We start from the raw sequence: 25,625 nt of genomic DNA on the forward strand, positions 1-25,625 counted from the left end.
TCAAATGTCACATTTGTCGAGATGAATGTAGTTTATAACTCGTGTATAAATCTACAATTAGCGGAGCCTTGAATATCTTCCAAAAGGTGTCAAACATGATAAGCTTGCCGCAGAAAACCTTGCCTTTTGGACAGTTGCTGAAATGTTCCATTATATAGCCTCCGTGCTGTTGTGAATGTTCTGCTAGTGGCACACACGTTTTTTTTAACCCCTTAATGACAGCCCGTACATGTACGGGCTCAAAATGCATTGTTTTCAATGGGTTTAGGGACCGCCCATTGTCCTTAAGGGGTTAAAAAAAGCAAGAAAGTTGTATGGTGGACAGGTACTACGCATAGACGATGTATGTTAACTACATATGATATGAAGCCAAGCATACAGTAAAAGTTAACTCCCATGGGACAAATAACTAAACATAATCACCTTAATATCTTAATATTTGTTTATCTGAGAAGTGTCTATTGACTGATGCCAAAAAAACATACAATTTCAAATGTACTTTTAATTTAGAAACATGGTGACATTGTGGTTAAATTATAATCATACCTGGGATCTCTTCAATAACCTCTGAATTCTGTAATTTACTAAAAAAAAACTCCTAATTCTTGGTGATGTGATCAAAGCAGATGGTAGGTATTGTTTGCTTATTTTGAATATTGGCCATAAAGTATGGTTAGGAATAATGATATAACACTCGTTGCCAAGTATAGGCATGTGGCTAATAGTTGCATGTTAAGATGAATTCAAATGATGTGAGGAATAATGTGTCGCTGTTTGAACAAGCAAATCACAGAAACATAATAATTTTAGAGTGACAAACAATTAAAAATATACAGAACACATTGCAGAACTGCACATTTATAGGGCATAACTTAGTGTCTGTATTTCATGTAAACACATACAAACTTGGGTAATGAAATCACTGAGGTTTAGCAGAGAAGACAGAATGTTTCTAGCCAAAAGGTAAACATTTACAGAAAATGCAGAATTTAGGTTTTCTTTTTATTACACGTGAAAATATAATGGCTTTTCTGCTTGTGTATTTTTATGAATATGGTTGCATAGGATGCAGCCCATTGAATTAATACGCATTACTCAAATTAATTAGCATTAATTAAAACCTATTGACCTGGCATTAAAGAGACCCAGCACATTATTAGCTATGGTAGTGAAAGCAATCATGTTTAAACAGTAAGATTACCTCAACCTGTTATATTTTAGAGTCAGTTGTTATTGATGGACGGCAGTGTGGTTAGCAACTCTATGGCTGAATCACTGATTCCCTGAGTATTCTCCTCTTTCTTTCCAGGGAGTGGAAATGGGGGAGTGGGGGAGACATGGCCACTTCCCACCCAGTTCTCCTCCAACTCCCAACCCATTTAAAACTAAAAGTAATATTAATCTGAGGTTAGCCCTGTGTATGTGCAGCTTGTGCCTCCTCACAAGAAGGAGAGCTCTGGGTCGCCTGCCCAAGCAAGTTCTCGGGTATGATTACCCCCCAAAATGTAAGGCTTTGTCTAGCTTAACTCTGGTTTGAGAACTATATTAGCACCACCACTGAAATGGCAACATTTACTGGCATTTTGCCCTAACACCCTTCAGGCAATTTTACTGGCATTTTCACCTGAAGTCCTTCAGACAATTTTACCATCATTCTACCCTGATAAGCTCTTTACGCAAAGAATTATTGGTTGAAAGTACATACTGTGCATTATTGCAGATGTCAGGTAATCTAAAAGATACAGAATTTGTGTCCGACACTGTTGTTTACAGTAGTATAGATACCATGTCGATTTGGCACCGACTTGACTTTAAGTAAGGTTGGAATATATTCATCCCAACCAGAATTTAGCCATGGACATGAAAAAGCAGTCGAGGTGAAAATCCTTCCTTCCCAAAATGTTGTTTACAAAGAGATTTTCGATATGTAGGAATTTTCATCCCGTCCACTGTGTTCGCAGTACCGCAGGCTTTATTGTCTATTTTTTAATAAGGATATCATGCACATACCTGAGAACTCTCCAGGAGTCTCCAGGTAGAACTCTTCTTGCCTAGGTCTCTAGGTCAGCTTCTTCTTTCTCTAGGTTGAGGAGCAGTGTTTGGCCATGCCTACTCCATACCCATGTTGTGCTCTTTTTCCTCTGTTTCCTGACAAGTTCCTGGCAAATAAATAGTCTCTGAGCCAAGCCCCTAGACACAACGACTCCCCCAAAAGTTGGCTTAAGAAAAATGCTGTAGTTAAGCAACTATTTGTGCTGTCTACAATCCCAGAGAAAAAATAGAAAGGTAATAAATTAATTAATACAGTGATTCTGACAAGGGGTATTTTTAAGAGGCATGTTAAGCAACACCAACATTCTTCACTGGGAAATTGGAAATTTAAATAATAGTGAAACTCTTTTTTATTTTTTTTAAATGTATCATTTTTACATCTCCGCTTACTGAACTTGTAATGCAACGTGAATGATTACACTAGTTAGGTTAAACATTTTGCATTATGCCACGGAATAGAACTCTGGCCTTTCTCGCTTACAATAAATCATAGGGGTACAGAAACGAAATGTTTAACTGCGGGCCTGAAGTACCTGATAGAAATTATTAGTGTCTGTGAATTGCTCTGTGGTATTATTTTAAAAGGTTGTAGTCCTCTGAACTCTCTCGGTGACTGAGCTGTACTTCTCAATGAATTATTGGTAGGACATCTCAAGAATAAACACAATACTGTATTTTGGTCCTCTGTGATTGCTTTTTTTTCCACAGAACCTTTGACAATTCTAGAGTGGTAATGCAGAACAATTTTTGTTTTATGGTTAAATGAACAAAACAATACACAAAAGGTAAATCATTTTCAATTGTCAGTTTGCTACAACTAGTAAATTTACATTGCATGGTAACGTTAATCAAGACTACAATATCATATTCTATGTGAATATAAAGGTTTTTATTAAAGAAATTGATTTGTGGAGTATTTAAAATTGAATGTTACCAATGGATTATTGAATTTTATTTACTAATGTATATATATATATATATATATATATATATATATATATATATAGCTGCCATTTTAATAACAGTTATAGTAAATAAATGACTGTTAGAAGGCTTTTTGATCCAAATACATAACGCTAACGCATTTTAAATTTACAAGACCTTTTAGACAAGATGAGGTAAGACATGATCAAAGTGGTCTAGGGTTAATTTGGAAAAAAGCTTGTGGCCAATTGAAAACAGCCAAAAAGAAAAAAAATATCTTAATTTTAAATCAGGGATGGCTCCAGATTTTAACAAAGATTTTTTTCATAGTGGCTCTATACAAATAAAACAATAATAATAATGTGTTCCACATGCATAGGTATCTCACTCCATCCTATATGGAGCCCCTTAAGCCAAAGGGAACCTTAGCAGCTGCTTTATCTGCTTATATAGTAGTGTCACCCCTTATTGACAGCTCACCATGTGTAAAAAGTAACCCAATGCCCATACCTAGGGAGTACCCAGGATTGGCTCCCCAGAATGTGCCATTACTGAGGACCCCTAACAGCAATTATTGAGAGGGGATTTACTATGAAATCAGTGGTGATACGAAAACCCAAAATTACTATCACATGGTCAATTGGTGATTTATGACTACAAGAATTAAAAGCTATGAATTGAAGGAATATGTCCCCCGTTTGAACATAGGACCTTTAAGCCCTGCTTCCCTAGATCTGTGGATCAGTTTCTCCCTTCACTGGTCAGAGTGGGAATTGGCCATGTCTCACCCTTGCCCATACCCTTCTACTCCCCGCTTACTAATATCTGAGCCTCTTCCCAACATGAAGCCAGCCCTTCAGAACAAAAAGAGTTCTAGATTTTGTACCCTGGGAAGTTACCAGGTATGTCTGCACCTTACCAAGTTGCTGCATCCCAACATCGTGTCTGTTCAGAGCACAAGGTAGCTGTGCATACAAGTGGACAAACACATGTATTAATCTTTTCTAAGTGTTTTTCCTACATACAGCTGCATTAATTATTGAACCCAACGTCACCTCATCCATGCCAATGAGGGTTGTATTTGTATGTGGGCCCCTGTTTTCCCATGGTCTTGTGAAAAAATGGCGTGTTCTTATAGAGTAGTAGGGGGTCTACTGGCTAAGAGTCCTGAATTATGAAGAGAGAACGAATGATAGTGGCATACTTACAGGGCCGGCCCTATAATGGGGCAGACTGGGGCAATTGCCCCAGGCGGCACTTTGGAAGGGGCGGCGCTTTTTTTTGTTTTTTTTTTGAAGCGGAGGAGAGAGAGAGGGGCACCGAGTGGTTTTCGCTTACCCGCTCGGCGCCCCTCTCTCTCTCTCCTCTGCGGCGAGTCTCCCTGTTCGGTCCCGGTGCCGGCTTGTAATGCAGAGCGCCGGAAGTGACGTCAATTTCCGGCGCTCAGCATTACAAGCCGGCACCGTGGCAGAGCAGGGAGACTCGCCGCAGGACTGTTTAAAGGTAAGTACCGGGGGGGGCGGGGGTAGATAATGGCGTCGGCGAAGTTTAAAATGCCATATGCCCTTCCTTCCAGATTTTAAGTATGTACATGTTCCTATAAGTATGCAGGGCCGGCCGAAGACTTAACGCCGCCTGGGGCGAAGTTTAAAACGCGTTTTAAACTTCGCCCCAGGCGGCGTTAAGTCTTCGGCCGGCCCTGCATACTTATAGGAACATGTACATACTTAAAATCTGGAAGGAAGGGCATATGGCCATGTATAAGTTGAACAAGGAAACAAATTGGTAATGTGCAAAGAACTTTAACGTTCACAGAAAGAATGTTTTTACACATTATAGCAGAAAATGTTTATATGGCTCCGCATGGTGACATCATAAATACGAGACGTCAAATTGCATACCATGTTTTTAATAATTAATACACTGGCTGTAAATTCTGCTAGCACAATCTATATATGGATTTTTATGTAGTATTCATGCTGTAACCACAACTTAGCTTATAGTGTTCCTTTTACAAATAAGTAGTATTCTTTGACTAAATTGATGACTACAAATAATTCTTTTATAGATACTTTTTATTTTATTTCTGCATGAAATAAAAAGTCTGGAAAGTTCTCTATTTCTACGGAAATTACAATAAGATTTAGTAGACTTAAAACATGGGCTGTCAGATTTTGAATGCTTCTTCTTGTATGTTGGCACATTGTGTTGCCTTGTTTTGTTGTAGTGTCAAGGTTTGCTGTTTCTGATGCTTTCATGTTAAGGAACGCTAACTGGCAGAAACAAATGATGAATAGGGACATGCATTGGCAGTGACTGTGCTGCACTTAATAGAATCAAAACTCTAATGAAATCAACCAGGAAGCAAACATGTGTCTTATTACAGGTTCACAACACGTATTGCAGGCAGTATCTCTTGTCTTATAAGTTCATTCTCACAATGTATCTGTCTGATTAACTCTTTGCCTTCTATGGGGGGGGTTAGACATTGATTGATTGAGTACATGTTCAGGTTGTGAGTCTTGGAAATTGAGTCTGCCTGTATTATAAAAATATTACATTATTTGGAAATTCAAGATGTCTGTGTATTCCTAGACAGCATCCTTATGATCTATCGTTTTTGGTACTCTTGCTTGTCTGTGTAACCTACTTGCAGGAGTCAAGATGTTAAATGGCAGATCCCGATGACATTTTATAAAGGTGAAATGGTGTATATAATTTCACATAGAAAGTGAAGGTTTGCTTGGACATATTACAGAGTTTTTTTGCAACCTATAAATGTTATGCTTTAGACCTGATACGTTTCTTAAAATGGCTAAATTAAATATAATAATAAATACAAGTTAAAATATGTTTATAATATTTTTGCTTTGTAGACGTTAGCATTGTTTTTTCCACACTAATAAATTGACCAACATTACAATGTTATAAAATATTATCAGGTAGGATTAAGGGCTATTACACTGACACATTATTTCACATTATTGGAGGGGCGCTCCAACCTTTATTTGTATTTTAATGCGTATCATAGCTGATACCTTTAATTCTTCGTGTCCTCCCTGTACTACACGCACAGAAAGCAAACCCGCTGATTTCAATGGGGGCTTTCCTGCCACTGATTGCTGCCTTAGAAACATAAAACAACGAGGAGTGTTTTTTACAGCTTTAGTGAACGGATATTGAAGTGCTTACAAAAGAGTACTTTAGCGTACTTTAATATGCATTCTTTGCTGATGAAGCTTGACTGTCCCTTTAAAGTACAATCTTGACATTTGTGTGACTACATTTTAGTGGTACACACTGACTTGTGTGATATGGCTGTAAAGATAGTCGGTGAAAGTCTTTTTTTTCAAAATTTAAAATGGATAAAGTAAGGGCAATCCATGAGAATGATAATAAAATTCTATGTTTAGCGAAAAATCTAAATACTACCGTGTACATATATGTGGCTAACAATGCTGTACATTGTACTACACCCAAAGATGCCTAAGAATGATAGGAACATGTTTTAAGAAGTTTCACCTGACTTTAAATGTAAGCACTAAATGTTTTTATTCGCTACATTTGAAAGATAAGTAAGCCAACTTGTGTAAACTCGGAAGTGCTGAGGGTGAAAGTGCTTAGGGAAAATGATACTAGATAGCTAACAGAGAGGATATTTAATTAAATGGTTCAGAATACTGATGTCTCTTCCTCGTGTGTAGTTAAACAAATAAAGCTTAAACAACATGCCAGATGAATATACAATAAAAAAAACAACAATAAAAAACATCAAAAGAGGATAATATAAGTGAGAAGTGATAGGGAAGGGGGATTCATTAATGGGATAGGATCTGAGTGGTGCCGCACCAAGACAATGAGAGCAAGGAATTATTAATTAACCCAGCGGTGTGATGATTCTAGGACATGACATCTTCAAGTCATAATGGGACATGAAGCCCAGATTCAGGTCTGTTTTAGTGCGTCAAACAAGCCTATGAGTTTGAATTTTAATTCCTTTTGCCTCCTTCTTGTACATCTCGCTTACAGTAGCTAGTTTTGATGGATAGATTCTATCTATTCCACTTTTGTGATGACAATTAGCTGGTAGTACATGCTGGTGTTCCACTGAAGCTTCAGTCCTAATCCTAACATTGTCTTGTTATGTCAAGCACAATTCAATTTGCAACTTCCAGTGTCTGGTTACCAAAATAATCCTTGCTCACATTTTTATTAGTGACCCTAATGACAGTCTGACCACACTATCTGCATTCCGACACTCTGATTCAGCAAAGAAACAAATCCCAAAGAACACAGATCTTAACCATACATTTCATAGTTTTAGTCTCCGTTTCCTTTCCTGATTTCATAAAAGTTGAGGTCAGACAATGAAGTGAATAGTCAATACTTTTCAGGACACTTGCCAAATCCTGTTTTTGTGAACTACTTAAACTGCATACTTTCTTGTTCACCAAACATCATACCTTATAAATAGATTGATCGATAAAAAGACAGATACGTGGGGAAAAGGTAATAGGCTACATATGTGGTATGTGTATGTAATGGAACGAGTGGATTATTATTATTGAGGATCTATAGAAACTAAAGGAAAACTAATTGGCTACTTTTAGAAAAGGGAAATCAGAAATCCTAAAAGACCAAAAATTGCCTATTATTAAGCACCAATTATATGTGACACATTGAACAACACCATCCTGTGTCACTTTTGATATTTTAATACATCTTATGGGACCATCAATGTAGAATCTGTTTTGGTTGTAATCAACTTCCACAAAACCTCTGCTCAACCTTTAGCCTCAATTTCCAAACAGTACCACATTGTATCTCAAATGAATACTTCACTTTCTGACTTTAAAATAGTATATCTTACAAACAGTTAAAGGGTTGCAGTGGCGCCAAATTTATTGCTAGGTTAATGTTATTACAATGTAAGAAAGCTTTGTTTTTCTGCACACTCAATACAAGCTTTGTTAAAGGTCAGAAAAGGACATTATGTGTATCATTATTGTTATTAACATTATTAACCCCTTAATGACAAAATGCATTGTTTTCAATGGGTTTAGGGACCGCCCATTGTCCTTAAGGGGTTAATATTAGTATTGTTTTGGGGTTGAATACATTTATTGCATTTCAGAGACACATATTTTTGTCTATTTGCTTCAGGGGTACACTCAAGCCTAGTCCCTTCTTTGTCTCTCATAATATTGTGGAAATTATAGAGCATAGATATACCAGCTCTGAATGGATAGACAGTGTAAGGAATCCATAGGAAGAAAAACAATTTTAGATTTCTATCTTAGAATATTTCTGTGTTGTATAGATGAAGAGTGCTGCTGATTTCTGAGTATGAAAATAGTAAGGGGTAAAGCTGTACAGGTGTGTCTTGGGATTATTGGAAGGTGTAAAAACCTGAAAAAAAAGTTGGAGTTGAAGGAGGAGAGATTGGAGAGATTAAAAACTAGAGTTTTTAATTTTTTTTAGTATGTGTAATGCATTCATTATTTTGTTCTTCTGCATGTATTTAAGTAAAAACATGCTTACCGCAATTCATCCGGCACACAATTAAACATCATACTCGACATCAGTAAAATAAAGTCACTATTTGTAATTCCAGTCATTTAGTGTCAATAGAAAAGAAAGCCTATGGTAACATTTGGCATTTGGCACCAACACGATGAATAAAGCATGATACACCTGTACAGAATGAGTATACGGTTAAAGCTTGCAATGCTTCAGGATAAATATGTGATATATTCAATGTGTTTGCTACATTCACTTTTCAAAATATATTAGACTAACAGAAGCAAAAGTAGTTATTCAATGGATGCCTGACACACGCATCTTTTGACTATGGGATGAGATATTAAAACATAATTTGCTGTATTCTCCAAAACATAGTTAAGAGCAAGACTGGGGTGAGCTTCTACAACAAGGTAAACAATACAAGAAAGCGGACGGTAGGTAGATACTGGATGACGACATCTATTGAAAAGCAAATTATGCATGTAGCATTAAGCTGATAGCTATATAACCTAGCAAGGAATGGCTGGCTGCATTACTACCAGTGTAAAAAAAACAAAAGAAAATATAACGGGCAAAAGCAAAAGATCCAGTCCTGTCTACCACCAGAAATGATCCTATCTGGATGCAAATGCTGCCTAAAATTTTTCTTGTGCATTCAAATGACTGTATGGAAGATTGCAATAAATTACATGCATAGATATATATCAATCCTTGGTAGTGGCTCAGTTTTCCTCTAGTCAGGACAGTCCAAGGGAAAAATGCACAAGCAGGACCCAGCCATAGGATCCATACACTGCCAATCTGAGCTCCCTCTTCCTATTGTTCACCCCTGGTCCCTGGATATACTAATAGAGTTCCTGTGTCCAACAGCTGAGCTGGTGCCTAGGGTTTGTGGAGCCATCAACTTGTGTCCTAATAAGGTCTATTCAAAAGGTCTATAACAAGTATCTTAAGTTCTAAACCATATTGGAATGTCATAGGACAGAGTATCAACCAAATCAAACTAAAAGCTTATTGCTGCATTTCTATAAACTCTCAACATGTTGTTATGACTTACGATAATACATTCCTGTCTCCACAATTATGGGCACATTGAAATGTTAAACAACATTTACAAATAGGTGTGATCTAGTTTCATGTGTTTAGCAGTTAATTGGTAGCTGTTGCTTGTGTTATTTTTACCCTATCTGGTACTCAAGAAGCATGACAGTTGCCTTTACACAAAAAGACTTTATAGTATTATACACCATTACTTCTGTTTTATGTAATTATGTAGGTATAGCTAACTGTAACTACTTCCTTCCTGTATAGATACACGCCAGTGGCCTGCCATCCCAGGCATCAAATGATTTATGAATATTTCTACTTAAGTTGTCGAGTCCAAAGTTGAATCATTCAAATTGCGCAATGATGACCAAATACAAATGTCAATTATGAGCAGTGATTTGCGAGTCATTAACTGGAGAACATCATACACATCGTAAACTTACATTGCGGGTACCAATACAAATCCAGCTGCTGACTCTAGATTACCCCAAAAATACCCTATATATATATATATATATATATATATATAATGTTTGAACAGGGAAAAGGCAGAAACCAAACAATGGTGGGCAAAGCCAGCAAGCTGAAGAGTGTGAGTTTGTTTTGTAATTCATGTACATCTTGTTTTATAACGTGTGTTTGATTTTTTATCTTTAGGTAACATTTTAATACTGGGCAAATATATTTTTCCTCAATGTAGTGTCAAATAAGGTCACACTGCCTTCGTTTGCACCTCGAGAAATGAAAGCAATCTTTTAAAGGTGTATTGGTTTTGCAAAACACAAATTCTGTAGTGATCGCATTAGTGAAAATTACTATAATATTGTTTCACTGATTTCAAATGTGCATTATGTTCCCAGAACTGCCAGCATTTAAATTATTAATAAGGTAGCAATCAGAATGTTAATGAAGCTTCCAGTTCTCGTTAGATTTTGATGAATGTACTGCTGCACTGAATTTGAAGAAAAAATGTGTTTTTAAAATACGTACAAACTGCATGTTTTTATCTATCAAAATATTTAACCCATGCTTTATTTCTCTACTTTATTGTAAATCTTACAATTTCTATGAAAAAAAGTTGATTAAAGAAAAGGAGTATGTAATGACATTCTGGCGGAAAATGTTCCTCTTTTCGCGTGTTTAGCATTATGAGTACAGATATGCAGGCAAAAAACTGAATTTGCAAGATGTAACGCATTTTTTTAGAGCAAATGAATCCCTGTGTAATATCATGACCCTGTCTAAGTCATAAAATGGTGGGAGTTTAACCCCTTCATGATTTTTCTAACCACTCCATCTTAAAGTCACATCTTTAAGTAAGTGGGGCACTCGAGTATGGATCAATGCCAACGGATTCCTGGCACAAGAAGTGTCACAAGAACCAGTAGCAATGTCTGAGGTGTCTACATATATTGAGAATTTGTTTTAGTTTTTCAAATTACTAATAAAAAATATCATACTTTATGATGTCAAATAAATATGTTCTTTTATGTCCTTTTCATCCTGAAAACATATACATTTATAACTTGCACAGGTAAATTAAATAATAAAATAATAAAGAAGGGATTTGTCTCTGAACATACATAGCATGGTCATTTTTCTTGAATTAAATTCATTCTTGACATTCTGATGTCTACAACAGAATAAAGTTGTAGGTATTTTCTATCAGCAAATAGCCCAAATTTCTTCTATTTTTCTTTAAAACTTTTAAAGAAAGATTTATAACACTTTAGGCTTTATTTCAACGTACAATGTGATAATGCTTTTCTAACTAAAGAGGGTGAAAGCAGTCCTAGAAATTGAAATAACTTGGCTAATTAAATACTATTTAATTATTCCTCTCTCATGAGTGCTATAGAAAAACAATGACAAAAAACCTAGCATTAAATTAAGTGTGCTGCTTAATGGGGACACATCCTATAGTACTACTCAAAAATAAATTAGGTGAGAAAAAATGCATCATTTAATGAACAAGTTCGAAAATAATACTTAAACAGAAATTGCAGTATTAATGCTAAACCTGCGTTCTTTCACAAATAGAATGTTTTAATGGAATCCTCAATTCCATTATTGAATCCTAATCAGTTTTAATTCTCTATGGTAATCATAACCCCCCGGGTGCCGCTCATCGGAGGCGTGCCACCACGCCGGCAACCCTTCAGAGACAGATAGTCATGTCTGCTGCTAGAGGAACAGGCTCGGTTGTGGAGATCAAGGATCTCCCTATAACTGGCTTAAAGTCATTCAAGGTAGCGGGAGGACTGTTAACGCAGACCTCTGATCCTGCTCCCTTGGGATGCACGGGGGAACTGCTGCTGTGCGTCGGGATTTGCTGTCATCCTGGCACACAACACTAAAGTCGCCCCCACTGCCTTCCGCGCTCACTGCACTGGAAGGAGACTTAATAAGAGGAGCCTGGAGGAAGGATGAAGAGGAGTAGGAGGTGGAGGAGAACAAGTAGCTGTAGTGGGAAAAGTGACAGAGTGGATTAGTAAGTGCGTGCAGTTCCAAGCTTTGTCTCAGGATTACTTTTAATTCATAAACCCTTTTGTCTCTTATCTAGTTTTTCTCTCCTGATGCTAACTCCATTCACACCCCAATACTCAGACGTATACTTGCTGAGCACTGTCCTGGACCTGACCTAGAGCAGCGCTGTAGCATTCCTTTGCCTCGTTATGCTAAGCTGTAGGGTGTACAGTGTATGCGCAACAAGATGTAATTTCACTATAGAGGCTTTGCGGGCTAGGCTGGTTACAGGACTTGTTACAAGATCTCTAATCTCCTCAACTAGCTGGGGGAGCCTGAGCACCTAGGTCAGAATAAGCCACTGGCCCATGTAAAAAGTTCAGTTCACTATCCAACCATTAACTCCCCCTCTCCTCTGCCCACTTAAAAAATGATTTAAATAGCTAGAAAGCTTTTTCTGATCACACGAAGGATCTTTATGTCTAGACATAAATGCAAAGCTGTCCATGTCTGTCATAGTAATAGACAGATATCTGACAGATATCACACAATATCATGGAAAACCAATGCACCCAAATGCAATTCAAGTAGGTCACTCAGATTAGGTCACAGCGGTCAAAAGCACCATGACACATGATCCACTTTTGTGTCATGGTAAGTCATAGTGGAATATATATTACAGCAGTTAATGTTCCTACAACTGTCTAGGTCACTCATCTTAAAGTTATCATGAAATTCTATTGTATTGTTCTATTCAAGGTACACGCCATGTTTTTACAAACCCGAACCACTTATAATAGCTAAATACCAATGACTCTTTATAAATGAAAACGCTAATGACGCCAAGTGTATATGTCTACAATGGATATATTGTACATTTCAAAGCAATAAACTGAACATCTTTTGCATGGGATGTGTTCTATGACATTTACAATGTTAATTTCTCATTTTATGATACAATAGCTATGCAAATGATGGTCCAGAAAACTAACTGCGAATAGCACATTAACAAATATCATAGATTAGTAAAAAGACACATGGATTCATTTTAGGGATGGCGTCATTAGAATGTTTCAGGAAAACAATGTGACTATTAAGATATCAGAAATGTACATAAAAAGACAACCCCTAATTAAATGATATTGAAATACATACTAGTAATATATGTATGATGCAAAGTTGGGTTTCAAATGTATTCTTGTGTCGTTTTGCAGAGAATTTACATAAAACGTTTATGCTTACACTGCTATTTCCTAAAAGATTTTTTGGTCTTTTATGTCTTTTCCAATTAATATTCTTTTTACTTTCTTTTTAGTATTAAAAAGGTATTTTAGTATTAAATTAGGTTAGGATTTGCTTAGGTCAGAACTATTTCACAGGAAGGACAGGGCATAATGAAAATGTTGATGTTAGTGGGCCTGATCGTACAAAAATTCCCAAATACATTAAAGGTCACAGGAGTAGCAGAAATCACTAATTTGTGGAGATGAAAATCCTCAGAAATGTTCAGGAAAAGGTTCACTTCGGCTTTAAACTGAAGCCCATTAAATTCTAGGTCAGGCTACAGAAAATGCAGGTAAAAAGATGAAAATATTAAAAATTACATGCAAATAAAACTATTCTAGGATTAAATATTTACTCAGTTTTCCACATTTTTTTAATTTTTATTATAACAAAATATTGTTTCTCTTCTGATTTTTAGTTGAATTAAGAGTCTTTATCCATATGGCAAGCCTCTGATTTTTGATCAAAATGTTTTGGTTTTTTTGTCTGTTTCATTTTTCGAAGCTTTTGAAATTGTAGACATTTACATTTGTACATTGGGCAATAACGAAACGGATTCATATTTTCCTTTGAAAATCATAAGTACAAAAAGATAAGCAAGCCTTTTTCTGTGCCTAGGAAGATGTTTTGATGTCGAAGCAACAGCTTAACATTTGTGTGTCTGTTGTGATGATGACAGAGCAGCAGTTAGCAATGTTTAAATCACAGTGTGAATAGACGATACATTTATTTGGAGAACAAAGGCATTTGTGTATAAACCACATGCCACGTCAAGTCCAGTTCCTCTAAAATGTGCTAGATCTTTAGTCTCACAGTTTGTTCTTCTGCATTCTAATCTAACTTGAGCACAAAACCTTAACACCATGCAACCGATTATTGCGATCCCATGGATATATCTTATATATGTATAAAATGAATCAAAGTGTGTCTTTTAACCCCTTAAGGACAATGGGCGGTCCCTAAACCCATTGAAAACAATACATTTTGAGCCCGTACATGTACGGGCTTTGTCATTTTTTTATATATATACACATATATAGCTGGGCAGCCTGACTTGTCAAGAGTGGAGGAGTATGAGCATACCTAGGAACTTCACAGGGCAAGTTACTTGGAGCTCTCCCATTTTCTAGAATCATAAGGGGGCAGGGCTAGCTAACCCCTAGGCAGTATTATTATTTTATTATTATTATTTATTGTTTTACATAGCACCATCAAATTCCATAGCGCTGTACAGTATAGAGGAATGAAAGTGTGTAGGTAATGGGCATGACTTGATTGAGATAATTGACACATCGCTCCAGGGGTTCTCTAGTATGAGTATGAGCCGGAGCTGAGTTGACTCAAATTCCTTCATTTAATCAGTATTTTGGACTGTCCTTATGTGTTGTGTGTAAGAAAATATATAGGCCAAACACAAACTTCAAATAATTGGATCACATATAAATGTATGTGCGTCAAAAATAGGCAGAGTCACTTAGATGCAAACAAAGGTAAAACATTTAATACGAACAAAAATAAAAGAAGAATATAAAAAGAAGATAACAAAAATAATACGAAACAAGTCTTACAAAACCTTGGAAAGGAATTTAGTTGATGGCATCTGTCCTATGCATTCCTGAGGATGGAGGGAGGGAGTGTTGGGACAAGAAGAGTCTGTGGATGGCAAGTACATCTCTCCTCTACCTCTCCTGCCATGCCTCTCTTACACCAAGCTTATATACAATTTGAAAATGATGTCAGTCTATTGGTCTTCACCTAATTAGGTGTTCAAACATGTTCACTTAGGTCTTACACGCCCAAACCCTATTTTAGGTGGTCGCTGTATGTATATTGTAATGCCCTTTTAGAGTTACAACTATACCATGCATTAGCAAGCTACTATCCTATCTATAGACTGCATGTTCAGCAAATCCTTCATTCTATATTTAAGGTCAAGGAAACCTTGAAACATATTAATATATCTTAATTATCATTTATTTATGCCCAATAATTACATATCTTTGACTATTGCCTATACTAATAATTATATATGGTCCATTTCTTAATTGAGGTTAGAAAATGTATTAGAATATTTTACATTGTGAGAGTCTGGCTTGTCTTAAGACTGGAATGAAAACCTTAGCATAGAATTCCATGAGTGGCTAAAGTTGTCACAAATTCTCTCTTTACAAAGGCCCCCTAAACTGACGACCACAATGCAAAAAATGCATAAATTAGCATAGCTGCTCCTATACCACTGTAAGCGTTTTACAATTTAAAAGGTCCATCTGATCATCTTACCTATAATGGAAGGACGTCAATTATTTAAATAAATAATGCTATAATGGGTCTCTTGAATATGTGCGTTTTTGACAGGTAGCAAAAATTAAGCCTCAAATTAGTATTCAAAGTATTAATTACATAGCACAATTAACCACATATGATGATGTAATACAGTTCATATTTCTGCTACTATTTCTTATTATTTAATGCACTATATCCCAGTGTACAATGGCAATCATATAATAGAAACATTTGTGCAAGGAATAACTATTTATTATACTCTAAAAATACCCATATCGTATATCAATACCAATGCATTTACAAAGGTATTAGCCCCCTTTCTCTTGCATTAAAAGCTTCTCAGCTTGTATCTTTGCTTTGAATTTCTCCGGAAGGGATGCTAACTGTCATCCTATGGGAGTAGTATCATAAATAATAATCTCTCCAGGAATCTTTATACCGATTTTAGACAACAGAACATTTTAAGTAAGAGGCCTTACATCATCAGTAAAGTATGTGTATGGCAGAAAATATAGGTAATAAAACTGTAAATTTTTAATGTGCTTTTCACACCTCTTTAGAGGTGAATGGGTTAAAGAGCCAAGCTGTAAACATGCTTTGGGTTTACTTTATGAATCAAATTTATGACCCTTGATGCACTTTATTGTCTAAGGAGTTCCATTATCATGCCAGTGTCCCTCTCTGTATTAAATGTGTGTAATTTATCTGTTCCTCTATTGACTGGTAGATCATTACTCAGTGAAAATGCTTCTTAAAATACCCTGCAAGAATATTTTCTGATGTTCTCTGCCTCTGGGAACTTCCAAGCTTAAAATGGTATAAAAACACAGACAGAAAATATGGATTGGTAAAATTAGCATGCCTCCCAGTGGGCCCAAATTTTAAAAAAAAGGTATGTAAAGAAAATATGAAACTGGTTACACACAAAATGTTTGAGTTCTTTCCTATAGCATATACCATATCAGAAACGAACCAAGTTAAAGGTGTAGTCAACCATCACAAACAGCCTCAAAATGTATGACAGCTTATTAAATGTCCTTGTAAATACTTTAATATGCAATCTATATTTTGTGGGAAGAAGAGCAGTGCATACACTCTCTACAAGAGTTTGTTTCTTCAAGCACCAAAAATGGTCCAAAAACCAGACCATGGAAACTCCAGTGCACTGCAGCTCTGGAGCTGAATCATTTCCTATGGGTTAGTGGCTTTTTTTTAGAAAACAAATACATATTTACTATTTACAACATTGAGAATATTATTGAGAATAATAAACATTATTATTATTATTAGGCTGAAGAACACAACAGGATGGGAAGGTCATAGCCAGCAGAAGCTGATTTTTATCTAAGCAAGACTAGTATTGTAACTGCCAGGTTGTAGCTCCATACTAACAGTTATTGTTGCATAATACTTATAGACACTCCTCAACATTTCAGGTATCTAAATTGGGAAAGCAGTATATCCATATTAACCCAAGAGAAAATGGAGCCTTTATAAACGTATCAACTACAACTAAAGACTTCATTTAATGTACATCAGCATTAATCTTCATAGGGTCCAGCTTGTTTCATTCATGCACATGCGTGCCTACATTCTTTTATTTCATGGAGTCCTATCTCACTTTAATCCTGCCCTGATTGCTTCAACTGTAAGGACACTGCTCACATATGCATAGTAACACTTAACATCTTCACTAGATTAGAGCTGAGCTTCCGTGGGGGTTCAGATTGAATACTTACCTAAATCTATTTTCTGAACCTCTGTTATTTCTTGTTTAAATAATGCCATTAAGCAGCAAGAAATTGTTCACGACCCATCAGGATTTTCTATTATAGTAAGGACCCTTCACATTAAAAACTAATTAGCTGGCTTTCTATCTTCTTTTTTCTTGTTATTGCCCAATTTTGGAGCGACGTAATCTGAAAGTCAGAGTTGCTATCAACAATGGTCATTGTTCATATCCTTTGAATAAAATACATCACTCTTGGTCGCTCCGCGTTGTAATACATGATGACATTCCTACCTCCACTGCTACATAATAGCGTATGTAGCATTGACATATTTTATAATGGTACTAATTCAAATTGAAAGTGAAAGCACAGATGCTTGATTGGAATTAAGGTGCTTAACAGTGGTAGGCAGCCAAAGGCTTTTCAGTAACAGCCCCATTGATATCAAAGCTTTTTACGAGCAATGTCTTGGACCTTGTGCTAAAATACAGAACGTTAATTGTGGCTTGATATTCCACTGTCAGATCTGGTAAAGCATCAGTCGTTGGAAATCCTAGAATGTCTTTGAGAACATTGCGAACACCACTCAAGAAATGGGAAGGAGTAGGAGGATGTACACGTATTTTAGACATGTGCAAATGGGCCAAAAAACAATTTGGATAAATTGTTTGTTTAGTTTTTGGCCCATTGGTTCTCCAGCAATTATTTTCGGTCCATGGTCCATTTGGTTTGGCCGAAAATTCTGGGGCATTTTTAAATCGGGAAGGAAATTTGTTGCCCCGTTCCAACATTCTCTCTCACTCACCCTCTCACACTCTCTCTCACACGCTCATTCTCATTTACTCTCTCACATACTCTCTAAATATTTCCCTACCTTCTATGTAGACACTTCTGCCCACCACTTCCGCTTCCGTATCTTCTTCTTCATCTTCTATCTTTTATATTCTCTGTTCTCTCTTCTCTTGTAATCTATTGTCTATCTTTGTCCGCATTTCAGCAGACATCACCTGGCGGAAACTTCTGACAAAATGGCACTTGCGGTGATGTTCTCTCCTCGCCTAAAGCGCCGTCATTTTGCTCTAACTTAAACGCAGGGCAATTTGGTGACGCTGGCAGTGACATCCTCTCACCAATCCTCAAATCCGGGGAGCGATTGTCACCAGACTCTTACCTTGCCTATGGAGCTCTCTTAATTGCAACTTGGATTCTCTGTGCAATGAGGTCACATAATGCGCTTTATATGACCCCCTGGGTGTCTCTTTTACTGCTACTTCTAACAGCATTCTTGTAGGCAAAATTCAAACAAATGATGTATACCACTGTAGATAATCAATGTGAAATGTATTGAATGGAAATATTTATTAGACATATGTATTAGACTTTGGATTCATAGGGATTTAAATTTTAGTGGAATTCACCAATTTCATTAATTCGTATGAAAGTCCCAAAATGAGTAGGGACCCCGGGTGCTGAATACTCTAGGTACGCTCCTGGAGAGTGGAGTGTTGATTTAAAGCACACTTTTGAAGGGGGGAAAGGTAGTCACTAAAGCATGTTGAAGTAAGCTGAAATCCCAACATTATAGTCATCACTGCTCTATTGTGTGACTTATGTATTTTTAGAATTGTCATTTTCTTTTATTAGAAAAAAAGCTAGAATAAAACAAATCTTACTGTCCAAGAGTTCCATCATTAACATCCTTTTTTGAACCACAAAACGCTAGCTAATAATATTTACTCTACTTTGATAACAGCTTAATTATTTTCAGATATAAAATAGCATGTATTTCCATTATTGCCTGCAGCCGACATGCAAGACCAAAACTTTATTATTTATTAAAACCTTGAAATAAAATGGTACACCACAAAGTATTTTTTTTTTAATCTTTAAGCTTGCTGATTTCTTTACCGTTGGGACCATATTCCCAGTATTACAGTTAAGCAAAAGAAATATGCTTAGCTTTATAATATTTCTGGGTCTATATTTTTCATCTGCCAGGTAGCTTGCAGCTAAGCAGGAATAATTTAACGCTGACTCTTACAGCTTTGGTAAGCCAGCAATATGCTGTTCTTAACAGTAAGGAAGGCTGGCTTAGGTCCAAATTGTACTCAATGCATTTAATTGTTTCCAATTAATCCAGCTACCTGTACATAAGTGCAAACACTCTAAAAATGCTTTAGGCAGCATATGTTACCATAATATATGATCTAATTTCTGCTCATATGAATCACATTCCAGTTAATTTCAACTGCTAAACCGAGCAAAACCTACCCTTGTGTTAAAAAATTGATGTGTAAAAACAAGATGTGATTAAGGAAGATATCACGAGTACATGATAGGTATAATCCATAAAATCATATTTGCACTCTACTAATATGTAGAAAGGGAAAACCTTAAGAGTTTAGACATAAAAAGCTCCACTGACGTGCCTTTTCATTCACAGATTGCTCTCATTATGGAAAAAAAGTTATGCATTAAAATGAGATGGCGGTAATTAAAAGTACAAATTAATAAATCACTTAATTATTTAATCAGTTAGTAAAAGAAAGGTCCATAAATATCAATATTTTAACATTAACTACTATAGTTTCTGTTTTTCCCATAACAGAATACAAATAAAATATAATCTCTACACCTATTTTATATTTTATTTCTATATGTTATCACAGATACATAACGAGAGCAGGGCTCTTCTCCTTTTGTATCAGTTTGGTATTGTTTGTGATTTATAAATATTCAACTGACAGCGCTATGGCATCTGCTAGCACTATATAAATAAATGTAATGTAATATTCTAAATTGATTTCTTTTATTAAAAAAACAGCGATTTTCATATTTAAAGGGACACTTTAATGTCCCTAACCCACTTACAAAACAAGAATGCATATTAAATGAGTACCTTAACCCCTTCGCGACCTTTGCCGGTTCAGGACCGTCATAACAAGAAGGTCACTAAATGACCTTTGACGGTCCTGAACCGTCAAAAAATTAAATAAGCTTAGAAAGTGATCAAGGATCACTTTCTTCGCTTAAACGGCCTTGCTGCAATGCCTCGATGTCGAGGCATTCAGCAAGGCCGAGATCGGCATCGGGGGCCATGTCTGGCCCCTCCCCGGGGCGTCAACAGCCGCATACATTGTATGGCGGCGGACGCCCGTTTTAAAAGCGTTTAGGAGGCGATCAACGATCGCCTCCTAAACTTAAATGGTGTCGCTGGAATGCCTCGATCAGGAGGCATCCAGCGACACCAAACACTTACCTTTAGGTGGGCTGTGACCGCTCCGGAGAGCGGTCACAGCCGCCGCTGCCGGTGATCTTCGCCATCAAGCAAGATGGCGGCGGCCCGGGAAATAAAACAATAGAGACGAAAAAGTTCGCTAGAGGGTCTCCAGACCCTCTAGAGAACTGGCTCCACTTGCTGGTTGAATACAGGTACTGCATTCAACCATGCAAGTCAATGGAGCCCAGCTTTCTAATCACTATGTGATTAGTAAAATAGTCAAAAAAAAAATAAAAAATGGAAAAAAAAATTAAAAAAAATTTGCTAACATTTAAAAATAATTATGCAGTGATGTCACTAGATGAACCATCCAGTACCAGCAAAATGTGTAAAAAAAAATATAAAAAAAGTATTAAAAAAATAAAATAAAATTAAAAAATAAAGTTTATTATTTTGAGCAAGTGCTAAAATTTCTCAAAAAATCTCAACAAAGAGTTAAAATAAAAGCACTTCAAATACCCAAGGGGTGTCTAATATATAAAAAAAATGGCTGATGGGGTAAATTGGAGTGGCCTAGCTCAAAGATAGGGCATAGGTACAGACTGACCAAAATGGAGAAAAAAAGCGCACTTCCCAAATGTGGCATTTTAAATCTGAAACAACCCGACAAACCCATGCATGTCGGGTATCACTGCACTCAGGAGATGCTCCTGAACACACATTGGGGGGGTGTTTGACAGTGGCATATACCAGAACCTGTATATCTATAACTAAAGTACAATTTGTGTGAAAAAAAAATAAAAAAAAATTACTATTACAAAGTTTAGTTCTATAATTGGTGCATGGAAAGGGTTAAAATAACAGCATTTGGAATACCCTGGGGTGTCTAGTTTTCAAAAATATATGGTTTGAATGGGTTAAATTGAGTTAACCGGCTTCAAAGATATTCCAAAGAGGAGAGGGAGGCACAATGACCAAATGACCACCTGAATTACGCATGCCCCAAAAGTAGCCTTTTACCAGCCGAACAATCTGACAAACCCATGCATGTGGGGTATCGATGTACTCAGGAGATGTTGCTGAACACATATTGGGGTGTTGTTTGACAGTGACATATACCAGAACCTGTATATCTATAACTAAAGTACAATTTGTGTGGAAAAAAAAATTAAAAAAATTACTATTACAAAGTTTGACAAAGTGTAGTTGTATAATTGGTGCATGGAAAGGGTTAAAATAACAGCATTTGGAATACCCTGGGGTGTCTAGTTTTCAAAAATATATGGTTTGAATGGGTTAAATTGAGTTAACCGGCTTCAAAGATGTTCCAAAGAGGAGATGGAGGCAGACTGACCAGATTTGTTAAAAAAGATTTGGAAATCATAAAACGCTGCTTGTACTTATTGCCCTATAACGTACAAAAAACAGCAAAAAAACATAAAAACATTGGGTATCTCTAAACTCAGGACAAGTAGTAGAATCTATTTAGCTAGTTTTTTTACTTGCTTTTTTAGGTGAGTAAAAGATTTTTCAAATAAAAGTCATAAAATGTCTTTTTTTTCAATTTTTCACCATGTTTTTTTTATTTTTTTTATAGTAAATAAGATGATACGATCAAAATAATGGTATCTGAAGAAAGCCCATCTTGTCCTGAAAAAAACAATATATAACTTATGTGGGTACACTAAATGGGTGAGGAGAAAATTACACCTGAACACAAGCACCACAAAAGTGTCAAAACAGCCTCGGTCCCACAGGGTAGAAAACGAAAAATGAGCCCGGTCCTTAAGGGGTTAATATGCATTTTTCAAGATTAAAAAAAATATAAACACTTACCTAAGCTAGAAGCTGCAACCCTGCAGCTGCCTTCTGCTTATATGGTCCAATGATTTTTGCCACTGATTGGATGCTTAAAATCAATGACGGGGCTGGGCACATATGTGCACAGGGTTCTTAATAGACCCTCACCCACAGCTGAAGACATCCCCTGCACAATAAAAAATGCATAAGGGGCAATCTGCAGAATACCCTCTGGACTTACAAACAAAACATTTAAAGGGACCACGCTAGGGTGACACATAAAATACATTTCATATATATATATATATATATATATATATATATATATATATATATATATATATATATATATATATATATACTAGTATATATTAATTATTAAGAAGCCTTGGAAACCATGTTGATTTCAGATTTAATAATATACATACACTCATTACAGTATGTATATAGAATGTCAACCCCTCTAATACTAGACATGAGTAGATTCAGAGAATTAACTCCTCTATTACCAGACATTACACACACAGTCACACAAACTGACAAACACAGTCACACAAACAGACAAAGACAGTGACAGTCACACAGACAAACACAGTCACACACTGTGACAAACTGACAAACACAGTCACACACACAGACAAACACAGCGACACAAACACAGTGACAAACACAGTCACACACACAGAGTCAAACACACATACCTGGTCTGGTGCTGTCTGCAGCTTACTCTGAGTTGGTGTGAAGGAGGGACTCAGCCTATCAGGAGAGGCTTCTGAACTCTCAGGCAATCAGGAGAGTTGAGAAGTCTCTCCTGATTGGCTGAGACCTCCTTCACTCAGACTCCTCATTCCGGGACAAGGCATTGTCCCGGATTGAGGCTGCCCGGAGTGTTGCTTTAATTGTCACCAAGGCAGTAAATAAATAACTTGCTGAATTCACGAAAAATATTAATGTAAAATGAAACCATATTATCAAAAATATTTTTATAAATACTGAATAGATGTTTTTATCAAGTGATATTGAATCCTACCCTAATAGCAAATAGTAATCATAATGTAAAGTAGATTATACCTGCATGGTAAAAATAATTAAATAAAAAAAATCAGAGCTCTTTTTTTAATTCATTCATAATAATAACCGGTAAATGCAATCATAAAAAAATTGCTATTCTCTTTGTAAATCTATGTCATGTCCCAACTTTACATCGGTGTAACATAAAACATTTCATAAACAAATATTTCAATATACTCATGTGGCATTTCCTAGTTTTAAAACAAGGGGATTCCCGGTACTAGAGCTGCTTTAGGAACTATGAATAATGTATTACGCTGACACACTTTTGTTCTTAACAACTTCATTCAAATATTTCACTGCGGTGTCTAATGTAAGTGTTCTTGCATAAATCCAAATTCATGGCATTGCTATTACTTATTAATGAGAGTAATAATGGAACCTTCAGTGATAACTAGAAATGCATTAACAGAAACACCAGAAATACTTAAAATTTACCACTTTATACAGGAAGTGTAAACTGCCAATTGACCTAAATCAAGCCTTTCTATTCCTCCAAATGTATCATATATAAGCCCAATATGCAGCATAGAATTGGGGGAAGACTTATATTTAAGGCAGAATAAACCAACAAACCTTCAAAAAGAATGTATTAAAATCACAATCTATACAGTGCATACATATATTAACTCACAACAATACACAGCCACAAAACTGGCATTTTTTATTTTATCTTGTATTTCCTGGTATCAAGAACATGAGTTCTATAACTCAAGTCTCTTATTCTCAGAGTTGGAGTAACTAGTGGCTCCTTCTTTGATAATATCCTTTTCATCAAGTAGCATTCTCTACATTGCTTTGCTGGGGATTTCATAAAAAGCACAAAATCAATTATACTTTGGCGTACTTAAGAGTCTTACACACAAAAGTGTCTATAATCTGAAAATAAATCATAATTAATAACTTTACTAAAAAGTAAAACATTTCCATTTTTGCTATTTTTAACTTGATGCTAAAATATTGAAGTACGCTTATCCTTCACTATAGCAAAGTATACTGGGAATTGTATTTAAAGATGTTTAGGGTGGAAGATCAGTGGCTTAGCTGCCTGAGGCCCAATTCAAACCAACCTGGTCACAGAGGGGGGTCAGCATGGAAGAAATGCTCAAAATGCTATGTGAGTGATTGTGTGTCAATGTGTCTGTATTAGAATGAATGTGTGTCTGTGTTAGAGTGTGTGTCTGTGTGTTACAGTGAGTGTGTGTCTGTGTTACCGTGTGTATGTGTGTTATGGTAAGTGTGTGAGTAAGTGTGTTAGTGTTACTTACAGTGGGGGGGACGTGACTCATGAAAGTATTACATGAAGGTAGGACAGAAGTATCACATCACATAGAAGTATGTATAACGTTAACATTGTATAGAAGTATGTATAAAGTTAAAAATAAAATTTTATCTAGCAATTATTTGTCAAGCTAAAATGGGATAACATCATTCAGAAATATAAATATTTTTAGACTTGAAACTTATGTCTCAATGCTATCTAGCACATACGGTATAAAATTTGCATGCGACGTAAGGCATTGGCACCCTTTCTTTTAGTTTTAACCTTCACACTGTTATGGGAATTGAGCCAGTGAACATTTCTCCTAAATGACAGAATTAGGACAAGCCATGTGTCACTGAATATGAAGGTTATAGGTCAACAGAGACACAAGTAAAAGAAGGCATTAGAAAATTAGAACAACTCATTTAAGTCATTTTCCACATAGACATATGTCAATATTTGGGAAGTGGCAGATTCTTAAATTAGCTTAAATGAATCCACGTCCAGCCATTTCCCTTCACATTGTAAATTCTTCCAGCTGTGGTGGTATCTATTCCATTTATTTTATTAGGATAAAAAAGAATAATCAAATAAAAACAAATGGTAAAATTCAGTCAAGAAATAGTCAAGAGCTCCGCTTTCTTGATAAAAGCAAGCTTGAACAGAAACAAAATATAAATTGCCTTTTGGACATTCTAGTCCTTCAGTAGAACTGAAAATAATAAAGTGATGGTTAATTAGGAAAATGTCTCAATTGCTACTAAAATATATAGTGTTTCAATATAGACCAACAGCACCTGTTTTTTTAAAGACTTTCCCTCTAACAAATAAACACATTTCAGCGTAACTAGTGCCCGGTGAACAGTGGCAAATGTGAACATTAAATAACCATTACAATTTAACACTTAATGCCTCTGTCCAATGACTTTATTAAGTGTAATAGCATGGTGAGTAGCTTCTC

General features: G+C 36.1%; 1 protein-coding gene and 1 long non-coding RNA gene across 2 annotated transcripts in view; both read left to right on the forward strand.

Moving 5' to 3' along the window:
• Positions 1 to 25,625, forward strand: part of CNTNAP2 (contactin associated protein 2) — a 650,026-nt gene that overhangs the window by 8,845 nt on the left and 615,556 nt on the right. The gene's annotated exons all lie outside the window — the stretch shown is intronic.
• Positions 8,313 to 8,908, forward strand: LOC128497345 (uncharacterized). Its single transcript, XR_008354303.1, has 2 exons — positions 8,313 to 8,402; positions 8,562 to 8,908. It is a non-coding gene; the product is annotated as an uncharacterized LOC128497345 (long non-coding RNA).

The sequence above is a fragment of the Spea bombifrons genome, chromosome 5 (genome assembly GCF_027358695.1).
Source record: "Spea bombifrons isolate aSpeBom1 chromosome 5, aSpeBom1.2.pri, whole genome shotgun sequence".
NCBI classification, from domain to species: domain Eukaryota; kingdom Metazoa; phylum Chordata; class Amphibia; order Anura; family Pelobatidae; genus Spea; species Spea bombifrons.